The sequence below is a fragment of the Podarcis tiliguerta genome (assembly GCF_965153285.1).
Source record: "Podarcis tiliguerta genome assembly, chromosome: 3".
Taxonomy (NCBI): Eukaryota; Metazoa; Chordata; class Lepidosauria; order Squamata; family Lacertidae; genus Podarcis; species Podarcis tiliguerta.
In genome coordinates, this window is record NC_139536.1 from 17,025,707 (window position 1) to 17,038,378 (window position 12,672).

The following is a 12,672-nucleotide window of genomic DNA, read 5'->3' on the forward strand; positions in this document are numbered from 1 at the left end:
AGTGATAAAGCGGGATGTCAAATCCAAACTCTCTCCTTCTTCTTCTTCTTCTTCTTCTTCTTCTTCTTCTTCTTCTTCTTCTTCTTCTTCTTCTGGTATAATGTTCAGCACCCTGTCCACTGCAGATTTCCAGGTGTAAATATGTGTTAATAAACCATCTTTCTTAAAGGCATTAGCTTCCTCTGTGGCTCAATCTTCCCAGTGGAAACACAACCCTGGGTAAGGCCTGCAGCCCCTGGGATCTTGTGCAGTCACTCAGTGGAGATTGGGGTGGCGTGTAACACTAGTGTCAACAGTGAGGTTTATGTTTTCTAGTGCGTAGCACATGGAAGGGGGGGTTGGAGTTTCCTCATGTGCAGAGAAGTCTTTAGCATATGCGCCGCCAGGGTGCAAAGATCCGCCCAACGCCCCCAAATCTGACAAGCGCCACCGTTGTGAATGACAAGTGACGCCGCTGGTGTGGCGCGTCTTTGGTAAATGAGCGCACAAAGTCGAAAGTCATTTAGTGAAACAGTAGGTATACATTTCGGTAATACCTATATGTATTTTGCTTTTCTAGCTTGATCAAAATCATTTATTTGAAAGTAAATATATTAATATTAAATTTCTGGTATATTTTTTATCAAATATAAAAGAAACTAATCTAAATAAAACCAGTTTGGATCGCAATGGGCCTTGCAGTTCAGGTCTCGTGTACTCGGCTACCCATGACTCAGTGCTGCCACAGATTTGCCATTCATTCCAGTTGGTTGACCAATAATCCACCTCTTCCAGCATCTTTTTCATGTATTTCATGAATGTTCTTCAAACAATGAAAAGGTGAAGCGGTTGCTTGAGCAACCACCCCTCCATACCACATAAAATCATTGGGGGGCCCACTTATTCCTACATAATAAAGGGAAGAGTCAAGGAAGCATAAGCAATAAACCTCAGATACTGGCAAGTAAGACTGATGGTTATCTGCTTGTAAAGGTTTACTGGCCTCCCTTGTTGGCATGGCGACAGCCTGGGCAAAATGCAAACATGGGCATTCTGATGTCACGCATGATGTCACATACAGGTTATGCTCAAAAGTCTCAGCAGAGTTAGAAGCAGTTAACAGTCAGTCCATGTCTGAACTCTGGCAAGATGGATCATCAAGTCAGGTGATGACTTTATATTGGGGCTCTATTGAGGTGAAGATTTTCAATATTTAAAGTTTTCTTAAGCCCAGTACTGAATAGAATTATTTGGGCCTCCAGCAACCTCATCATAGAGTGTGAGAAAGAAACCTGAATAACAATTCGGAGATACTGAACTTTTCAAAATGGGGCTTGTATTCTAAAATCGAACACCTGGAAGAGGGAGATGAATTTACTCACAGTAAAAGTTGTGGAGGAACACTGGATCAGAATTTGTTTATAAAGATTCACTGGATCAACTAGTCTATAAACTTCTAGAAGCAGGCTTTCAGGTTAAACGCAACTCAAAATCAAGCTTAGGTCATGAGAGCAAAAATCTAAATTTGCTGAATAGCGAGGCATCAGTGATTCTCTAGCCACAACAGGAATTTATAACTGTCCAACTGCTGTTGGCATGGAGATAGCATGGCAGAATAGAAACATGGACGTTCTGTGTGATGTCACAAAAAGAATAAGCTCAGAAGTCTTGACAGAGAGACAGTTAATGGTCAAACCATGTCTGAACTCTCAGGTGATGAATTTATTTGGGGGATATATTGACTTTTACCACAGGGGAACAAGAGCTTGGGAATTAAGACATTTATTAAGCTTCCCAACCCCAGTACTAAATCTTTGCGGAAGTATTCACCTCTGCATAGCAAGGGGCAAAGAAACCTGAAGAACAATTCTGAAGAATGATCTGGAGATATTGAACAGTTCAAAATGATTTCTAAATATTTAAAATGCTGTAAACAGGTGGAAGGAAGTGGGTGCAATTTGGAGCAGAAATTATCAAATAGAATTGGATCAGAATTCATCCATAAAGGATTCATTGGATCGACTAGTTTATAAGCTTTGGGAATCAGGCTTGCAGGGTTACGCGAAAGTCTGATTTAGACTTAGGTTATGGGAGCAAATATAAAATCAAATGTGTTGGGTCGTCAGGCATTGATGGCTCTCTAGCTGCAAGGAATTCCTACTGCCCACTTGCTGTTGGCATGGAGATAGCTGGAACCGAATGCAAACATGACATTCTTCTGTCATGAATGATGTCACAAATAGGATAAGCCTTGGCAGGTGGGAGTGAGTTAACAGACAGACCAAATCTGAACTTTGGCAAGATGGATCTTTATAACAGGTGATGGGTTTATTGGGGGGGGGGTAGGCAATACTAACTTTTACTGGAGTAGGGAAACTGGAACGTTTTGAAGACTGAGCCCAGTCAACTCTTAATTCAGCCGCGATTCAGGTTATAAACAATTCGCCCAACAGACAGGCAACCTTAGGACACATGACTCTTTAAGCCGATTCTCCATCTTCCTACAATATTGCTGATGTACATTCTAGAGCTCAGCCAAAATGTCTTTCTGATAAAAATTTCTAAGATTTAAATTTTTCTCACCCTACCCAGATCAAGAACAAAAAGGCAAAAAAAAAAAAAAAGAACGAAAAGGCTACTTTGCAGAATATTCTACCATTCCCCTCTCCCCACGCAATGCATTGGAGAATGAGGACATTGTAGGGGATGCAAAATGGGGGTCACTGCTTCAGCTGTTGCTATTTGGGAGGTGGCAGTTACAAATAAAAACAACTTAGGGGGAAAGGAAGAAGCTGCCTCACTGCTTTTGGTGAACCCTGCCTGAGGGTGAGGGTTAGGATTAGGGGTAGGGGTAGGGCCAGGGTTTGAGGTAGGGTCAGGGGTAGGGTTAGGGTTGGAGTTGAAGTTGGAGTTGAAGGGTCAGGGGTAGGGGTAGGGGTAGGGGTAGGGTCAGGGTCAGTGTCTGAGGTAGAGTTAAAGTCGAGTAGGGGTAGGACGCGGGTGGCGCTGTGGGTTAAAGCCTCAGTGCCTAGGGCTTGCCGATCGAAAGGTCGGCAGTTTGAATCCCCGCTGTGGGGTGCGCTCCCGCTGTTCGGTCCCAGCGCCTGCCAACCTAGCAGTTCGAAAGCACCCCTGGGTGCAAGTAGATAAATAGGGACCGCTTACTAGCGGGAAGGTAAACGGCATTTCCGTGTGCGGCTCTGGCTCGCCAGAGCAGCAATGTCACGCTGGCCACGTGACCCGGAAGTGTCTTCGGACAGCGCTGGCCCTTGGCCTCTTTGAGTGAGATGGGTGCACAACCCTAGAGTCTGTCAAGACTGGCCCGTATGGGCAGGGGTACCTTTACCTTTACCTAGGGGTAGGATTTAGGTTGGGGTTAGGGTCAGGGTCACTGTTAGGGTTGGAGGTACGGTTAGGGTTAGGGTTAGTTATTTTTTATTATTTTATTTTTATTCTAAATTTTATTCTAGGTTACCCTTAAACCTTGTAGATTCCAGGGCAGCACATTACCCTGATATTTTATGAGAAAGCAGTGTGTGCTTGCTTAAATAAATAAATAAACAAATAAACAAATGAATAAATAATGGTAAGGGGTACCACCACATAAAGGCCCTCTCACTTCACCAACTGTTGGTTACTTAGACGAGGGCCTCATTAGATCATGCATCTGTCAGGTGCTGACGGATTCATTCCCAAGTGCAAGGAAACACCACCTCTCTTGCAACAGCTTCTAAAATACAGTCAAACCTTGGTTGTCGAATGTAATCCATTCCAGAAGCCTGTTCAGCTTCCAAAAGGTTCAGCAACCAAGGCGCGGCTTCCGATTGGCTGCAAGAGCTTCCTGCACTCAAGCGGAAGCCACGTCGGATGTTCGGCTTCCGAAAAATGTTCGAAAACTGGAACACTTACTTTCAGGTTTTCGGTGTTCGTGAGTTGAAACGTACGATAACGGAGGCATTTGGGAACTGTGGTTTGACTGTACATCATCAGGCACCAATTCATTTTTTCTCAGAGAGTAAGGATCTAATGCTGTTGCCAAGATTACAGCACAGCAGCAAAGCCGACCTCATTGGCTGTTTCTCTTGGGATGTCGTTTAATATAGGGCTCAAGGGCATCCGTCCTGATCAAATTTGCAGATGACACCAAACTGGGAGGGGTGGCTAACACCCCAGAGGACAGGATCACACTTCAAAATGACCTTGACAGATTAGAGAACTGGGCAAAAACAAACAAGATGAATTTTAACAGGGAGAAATGTAAAGTATTGCACTTGGGCAAAAAAAATGAGAGGCACAAATACAAGATGGGTGACACCTGGCTTGAGAGCAGTACATGTGAAAAGGATCTAGGAGTCTTGGTTGACCACAAACTTGACATGAGCCAACAGTGTGACGCGGCAGCTAAAAAAGCCAATGCAATTCTGGGCTGCATCAATAGGAGTATAGCATCTAGATCAAGGGAAGTTATAGTGCCACTGTATTCTGCTCTGGTCAGACCTCACCTGGAGTACTGTGTCCAGTTCTGGGCACCACAGTTCAAGAAGGACACTGACAAACTGGAACGTGTCCAGAGGAGGGCAACCAAAATGGTCAAAGGCCTGGAAACGGTGCCTTATGAGGAACGCCTAAGGGAGCTGGGCATGTTTAGCCTGGAGAAGAGGAGGTTAAGGGGTGATATGATAGCCATGTTCAAATATATAAAAGGATGTCACATAGAGGAGGGAGAAAGGTTGTTTTCTGCTGCTCCAGAGAAGCGGACACGGAGCAATGGATCCAAACTACAAGAAAGAAGATTCCACCTAAATATTAGGAAGAATTTCCTGACAGTAAGAGCTGTTCGACAGTGGAATTTGCTGCCAAGGAGTGTGGTGGAGTCTCCTTCTTTGGAAGTCTTTAAGCAGAGGCTTGACAACCATATGTCAAGAGTGCTCTGATGGTGTTTCCTGCTTGGCAGGGGGTTGGACTCGATGGCCCTTGTGGTCTCTTCCAACTCTATGATTCTAGGGTCATTTTCCTTTAATTTGCAGAGGTTGCCTTGGATGCTTGAGTTGAGTTACAGTAGGTTGAGCTAGATGACCCTCAGGGTATAGAGCCCTGCCTGAGACTCTAGGGATGCTGTTGAATTATCATCAACCCAACTGCTAAGATGCTGGCCAGTGGGCAGCCAACAGGGAATGGTATTTCTGCCACTGCAGCAGCAGCAGCAAACGGAGAGGGGAAGCAAGCCTGTGTGTTTGTGGCCATGGGGCAGGAGGTATTGACAGCAACGTACCCAGGGCCCCTGAATAAATCTGACACTTGTTTGTCCAACACTCCACTCCCTGGACTGCAACTGCCGCCCAGTTCTCTCTTGGCCCCTTTATGTTTAGTGCCATGGTCTGATTTGACACAGCTGACTCCTGGTGTGGTCAGAAAGCTCAACCCACTTGTGTTTGGCTAATGCAACTCTTTGAGATAAGCATGTAGTACTAGGGTGGCTTCCCTCCTGGACTTTTGATCCCTTTCTCTTTGCAGAGTGCTCCATGTTCTACTTCACTGGGAGGAAACTGGGTTATATACTTGGTCAGTCCGTTGGGTCATCTAGGTCACCATTGTCTCCAGTATGGAGAAGGAAAGGAGAGACTTCCAGACGACCTTGGACCACAACTTCTACCCTTCCTGACTTTGGGCCATGCAGCTGTGTTTGGACTTTCACTGTTGTTTCATATTTTCTTACGTTTCCTTCTTGTAGGTTTGTCATGGCTACAAGAGGTATTCTGCAAGGGCTCTTTTCAAAATCAGCATGCAGCCGGTCCCCTTTCCTTCCACGCACTCTTTCTCGCACACAAATTTGCCAGTTTTCTTTCGTTAGGCCTTTTGGCTGTCCTTTTAGTCACTATTTGCTCTGCAACAATTAGCTGCTGATCACTCTCTTTTTTCCCCTGGCCGATAATCCTACCTACACACAGACACACACACTTGCATTTCCTTGCTCAGATTGAGAAATACTTCTACTACGAAGGTAAACAGGTGCTGCTATAGCCAACATGAAATTGGTGGCTATAACCTAGCACCTAGGTTATAGGTTAAACCTAGTCTTGGTTTTTTTGTTTTGTTTTTAATTTGTTTAATTGTTTCTTCGATACAAACCCCAAAAGACACATACAACAAAAACAATAATAACAATAATAACACAATTTGACAATTCAGACCACCTTTTTAAACAATATTTTCCCACCTCTCTCTCCTCCCCCTACTTCCCACCACTATCCGCCTTATCGCCTAAATATTCATTCCAGATTTCTTGGATTCAGTCTTGGTTTTTAATCATCCAACAGATGTTTTCTATTTTAAAAAAAATCAAGAGTTGGGAGATCAGATCACAGATCCGAAAGGCCTTTCCTTGCTGACCTCGGCCAAGGGTTTGCGCTGGTAATTTCTGTGTGTCGGACTATTTTACATTTTTAGTACACAAAACCTGTTCTGTCTGATAACTAGTTCCTGATAGAAAGCGCGGTCGAGAGGGAATGGAGCATGAAGGGAAATTTGACGGAAAATAACTACAAGCACTGCCGGGAACCTAAGAAGAGCCTACTGGATCAGGGCAATGGCCCATATAGTCCAGCATCCTGTTTTTGCCAACCAAATGTCTATGGGAAGCCACCCCAACCCCAAGCAGGACCTGTGTGTGACAGCCACTCCACCCACGTGTGATTCTCAGCACCACCAGAGACTCACAGCCTCAAGGAGGTAGAAATGCGCATCATGGCTCCTAGCCACAGATAGCCTTATCCCGTCCATGAATTTGTCTAATCCCCTTTTAAAGCCATCCAAGTTGATGTCCAATCACTGCTCACTGTGGGGTTGATATGTTGGTAACTAGCTTAACTAGTTATGTTGTGCAGAGTGAAGATGGGCTTTGTTTTTTCAATCCTGAATCTTCCAACCATCAGTGTCACTGGACGCCTATAAATTCTAGCTTTGTGATAGAGGGAGAAAACCTTCTCTATCCAACTTTCTACAAGCTACCCATAATTCTACACATTTCTACCCCGGCTCCTCTCACTCACCTTTTCTCTACGCTAAAAAGCCCCAAATGATATACCGTATTTTTTGCACCATAACACTCACTTTTTTCCTCCTAGAAAGTAAGGGGAAATGTCTGTGCGTGTTATGGAGGAAATGTCTACGGGTGGCATGCCTACGGATTTTCCTCCTCTAAAAACTATGTGCGTGTTATGGTCGGGTGCGTGTTATAGAGCGAAAAATACGGTAACTTTTCCTCGCATGAAAAGAGTTGCCGCATCCCTTGTAACCGGAACCAGGTATGAAATCTTAAATAACGTAAGTGTATTCTCTTCTCTCTCTTCAAATGGAAAAATCTGTTGTTCACACTGTGCTTTTCTTTCACCTGAAACCGGTTTTCCTCCTTCAAGCTGATTAATCTTTCTTTTAAAATTGTTTTCATTAAAGATTTTTGGGTTACAAAAGTACATGCATCACTTCTGTTTTCAGATCATAAAGTCCTTTCTACAGATCACTAATACTTGATGTGAAACAATAATGTTGTAATCAGGTTGGGATATTTCAAAAAGTGAAAATCCGGACACGAAAGTTTTTTTTGTCAAAGTTGTTGAGCTTCTGCTGCTGCTTCTTTTGCAAAATTACTACTACTACTACAACAACAACTAATAATAATAATAATAATCAGTGGCGTAGCGTGGGGGGTGCAGGGGGGCCGGCCGCACCGGGTGCAACATCTGGGGGGGGCGCTCGCACTTGCAGCTCTCTGAGTACTAAAATCCACGGGTTAGGGGGCGCAGATTACTTGCCTTGCCCCGGGTGCTGACAACCCACGCTACGCCACTGATAATAATAATAAAGTTTTAAAGCTATTTTAAAGGAAATTTTCCAAAATCGACACTTCCGACATGGGTTGCCATATGTCCAGATTTTCCTGGACATTTCGGCGATTTCCGCCCCGCCCAGACTCTGTTTTCAACTGCTGAATCCCACCTATGTCTGGGAAATTCCAGATGTATGGCAACCTTACAAGAGAAGAGATGTGGGAAGGGAGAGCATGGAATAGAAAAGGAACCTACCCACGTGACGCTGACACAAAAACCTTGCACATACACTATGTAAGAAACTGAAAAAGATCTTTAATCTTTATTGAGACTCGGGTCCCGCCTTCCTCCGCTAAACTGCCCTTCCAGTAAATAGCTGTCCCTTCCAGGTGCTTTGGTCTCTATCGCTGCCATCTGCATAGTTTTAAGTCCTAGACTGGACCAACCACATTCCCCAGGACAGAAGGGGAGAGGCTCAGTCTCTGGCTGCATCAAGTGATAGAGTTCCCAAATGCCTGGAAAAGAAAATTCCAGCCTAGCCTGCTCCTGGTGTGGATCACCTGCTATTAAAGGTAAAGGGACCCCTGACCATTAGGTCCAGTCGTGGCCAACTCTGGGGTTGCGGCACTCATCTCGCTTTATTGGCCGAGGGAGCCAGCATACAGCTTCCGGGTCATGTGGCCAGCATGACTAAGCCACTTCTGGCGAACCAGAGCAGCACACGGAAACGCCGTTTACCTTCCTGCCAGAGCAGTACCTATTTATCTACTTGCACTTTGACGTGCTTTCGAACTGCTAGGTTGGCAGGAGCAGGGACTGAGCAACGGGAGCTCACCCCGTTGCGGGGATTCAAACAGCCGACCTTCTGATCGGCAAGTCCTAGGCTCTGTGATTTAACCCACAGCGCCACCCGCGTCAAAATCCTGAAAGTTCAGGGAATGATTCAAAGGTTGTCAGCCTAATTCCCAAGCAGATGACACTCTGTCATTGCCCCTTTCCCTGATGCCTGTCTCTTGGCCAGCCTGTTAGCTAAGCACCAGTATTGCAAATATTAGTGAATTATGTAAACCTTTTGATATTTTGAGATATCTTGAGCATGGCTTGTTATGGAAAGGTGGCATGCAAATGATGGCGATGGCGATGGTGAAACTAGTTCAAGAGTGGGGGAGCCTTTGGCCCCTCGAGATGCTGCTAAACTACAACTCCCATCAGTTGCAGCAAGCATGGCCAATGGCCAGGGAAGATGGGAGTTGTAGTTCAACAGCACCTGGAAGGCCAAAGGTTCCCCACCCCTGAACAAGATGAAGAAAGCAATCATGCGAAAGCATATTGGATCAGGTGTGCAGTTGATCAAAGACAGACATATTCATCTTATATTTAGATAAACTTCCGAACATTCCCGTAGACCACCAAGAAAATGCACATGATCTTTAGACATCACAACTCTGTGTGCTTTCTAGTTCCCAAATAGCTTCACTTTCGGAATTCCAAAACCCTTAGGGACATCATCGCCCGAAATGCCGCCTAAAATTGGATAAGCCAATGTAACATAGCTAATGGAGTGCAGCAGATTGATTGCAGAGCCTTGGGTTCAAATCCAGCCACGAAAGTCACCATCTCTCTCACGAGGGGTTGATATGTTGCAAGTACTGTGCAAAACAACTCCAGGGCTGCTGATTTTTTGGTTATATTGGCTGTAAGTCCTGGAAGACTACCTGGAAGACGCCTGCCCTGAAATACTCCATGCCATTCCTTATGTTGCAGGAATTTATGTATAGGTTGGAGGGGTTGTCCCTCCAGCAGATATCATGCACATGCAGCCCACTACCAAAATCAGCACAATTGCTTTTGTGACTTTTGTGATTTGTCCCCACAAAACACTTCATCACAGTTTCTTCCTATCTATCCAAAGGGCCTTTGCTGCACCATACCAAATGTAACAATTCACTGATAAATGTATCTATGTACTGGCTCACTGGGAAAACTTCAGAAATTCATATAGACATGTGAGCTCAGCTACTCAGCAGCCCCTCTGCCTGAGTGATAATCCCTGGCATCCTGATACCTGAGTGCCAGACAGGTAGCCATTCCAGAAATAACAAACCCAGATGAAGACAAAAGGGTGTGATTAACTTGGCTGGGACACAGGGAAATGTAAATATCTCTTTTGTTACACTTGATGGGTGTTTGGTGGAGGGCAAGGGGAACCATGGGGCAGGGTCCAGGATGCTCAGATTACTGCCATCAGACCTCCCCTTTCATGATGTAACCATGATGTATTAGTGATGTAGTTGGGGGGTATAATATGGAGATTAGGTAAAGGTAAAGGTACCCCTGCCCGTACGGGCCAGTCTTGCCAGACTCTAGGGTTGTGCGCTCATCTCACTCTAGAGGCCGGGAGCCAGCGCTGTCCGCAGACACTTCCGGGTCACGTGGCCAGCGTGACAAGCTGCATCTGGCAAGCCAGTGCAGCACATGAAACGCCGTTTACCTTCCCGCTAGTAAGCGGTCCCTATTTATCTACTTGCACCCAGGGGTGCTTTCGAACTGCAAGGTTGGCAGGCGCTGGGACCGAATGACGGGAGCGTACCCCGCCGCGGGGATTCGAACCGCCGACCATGCGATCGCCAAGTCCTAGGTGCTGGGGTTTTACCCACAGCGCCACCCGCGTCCCCTAACATGGAGATTAGCAGCTAATAAAAGTTTGGGTGCTCTTTTGTTTGGGGCTTCCATCTTGTTCCACCTTGTGGCAGGTGGGAGTCCTGTCGCGACAGTCTTCAATAAAGACCAAGCTTACTGGCGGCTGTTTTGCTCTGGTATTCCTGACTGGTGTCCTTGTTTGTTGTCCAAGGGAGCCTTCAGATTTCTCCGTTAACAAAAGGAAAGCAGCATCCAGACAGTTTTCCATCCATTAAATAACCAGGTTCTCTCTCTCTCTGTGTGTGTGTGTATATATACACATTTGGCTGTTCAGCAAAGATTCCCTGCCCGCTTAGGCCCCCTCAATGCAGCATTTCTGGCTAAGGGCCTGCTAGGTATCTATGCTCTGCTTATCCTGCAAAGTGAGAACTGGCCCTAAAGGCAAAATTAAAGGAGCCCGCTTCCAGTTGGTTAGAGAGAACGGCTCATATTTCTCACAGGAACTGCATCAAAGCGGAGTCCAGCCGGGGGGGGGGGGGACATTGTCTTTCGGTGTGTGAACAGAGCACTACAGACACCCAGTGGCCAGCTCAGTTAATTGCATGGTGGTAGATCAGTGCTTGTAGAAGAGACATCACAAGTTTGCTAGACACCGAAGAACAGCAATAACCAGTGTGGTACCCACCAGCTTACTAGTGTTAGCAGTAACGTCACATTTATATCTTCCCTTTAAAGAGCTCAAGGTGGCGCACAGTGTTTCTGCCCTCTCACTGCTATCCTCACAACCACCTTGTGAGGTTGTCTGGACTGAGACAGTGACTGGCCCGAGGTCACCTAAGGCAGCGTCACCCACATGCTAGTCCTACAATCAACAACTGCATCACACTGGCATCTCTAACTATTGACCATGCTGTCTGGGGCACTGGAGACCAACAACCTATGAAGGGCATGGCACTAGCTATCCTGTTTAGAAGATGCTGGTAATGTTCTTTCCAACGCAGTGCAATAGCTTCTTTGTCTTTTAGAAATGTGGTAGCAGTGATTTTTCAACATCAACTTTGTTGGACTGGTCATGTTGTGCAGATGCCTGATTATCGTCTTCCAAAGCAACTACTCTATTCCAAACTTAATCCTGGTGGTCAACAAAAGAGGTTTAAAGACTCTCTCAAGGCAAATCTTTAAAAATGTAGTATAAACATTGACAACTGGGAAACACTGGCCTGCGAGCGCTCCAGTTGGAGAACGGCCTTTACCAAAGGTGTCCTGGGCTTTGAAGAAGCACGAACTCAGGACACAAGGGAGAAACGTGCTAAGAGGAAGGCACGCTTGGCAAACCCTCACTGTGATCAACTCCCACCTGGAAACCTATGTCCCCACTGTGGAAGGACGTGTGGATCCAGAATTGGCCTCCACAGCCACTTACAGACTCACTGTTAAAACCGTGTTTATGGAAGACAATTTTACTCAGCTACGCCAAAGAAAGAAAGACTAGCTATCCTAGTAGAAGAAGAAATGAGTTAGGCAGGCAGGCAGGCAGGCAGGCTGCAGCAGCAGCAGCTGGGTCCCTTCTGAGACAGGCTTGTGCCAGCTAGCCAGAAAAAGGAAAAACTGCTTGCCTCTCAGGGTTCATCAACACTTCCGTTTGCCCTGCCACTTTCTCCTAGGGAAACCCATAGTTCAGCTCTGAATTGGAACAAACAGCAATTGGGATTTCCACAGACTGTTGTATATTCCAATTTACCACTAAGGCAGTGCCATAGCTGGGGGGGGGGGGCACTAGTTGTTTTTTTTGCCCCAGGTGAAGACTCCGGAGGGCACCCTTGAGTTCCCAGCCTGTGTGTGTGTGTGTGTGTGTGTGTGTGTGCGCAAATACGTGAGGGGGTGCCAAACTGGGTCTTTGACACGTGTGATACAGGGTGAGTCCTTTAAAAGAGGCCCCATGGAAACAAAGTTCCACAGGGCCTCTTTTAAAAGACTCACCCTGTATAAAGCCTAGCTTCACCACTGCATTCAAGGAGTAGGTTTTCCTGGGGGGATCAACAGGCAGCTATCTCCATTGGCATGCAGCTTCCTCATGGACTGTGGTGCAATTGGGCCCTGAAGGAAAGGGCAATAGAAGAGTCAGTGGTTCAGCTGCTAAGAGGCAGGGATTATTTTTGAGGGGGGAACTTATCTGAGTGTGGACCCCTTCCGCACTAAGGTCCAATGGCGTGTCTGAGATAATACC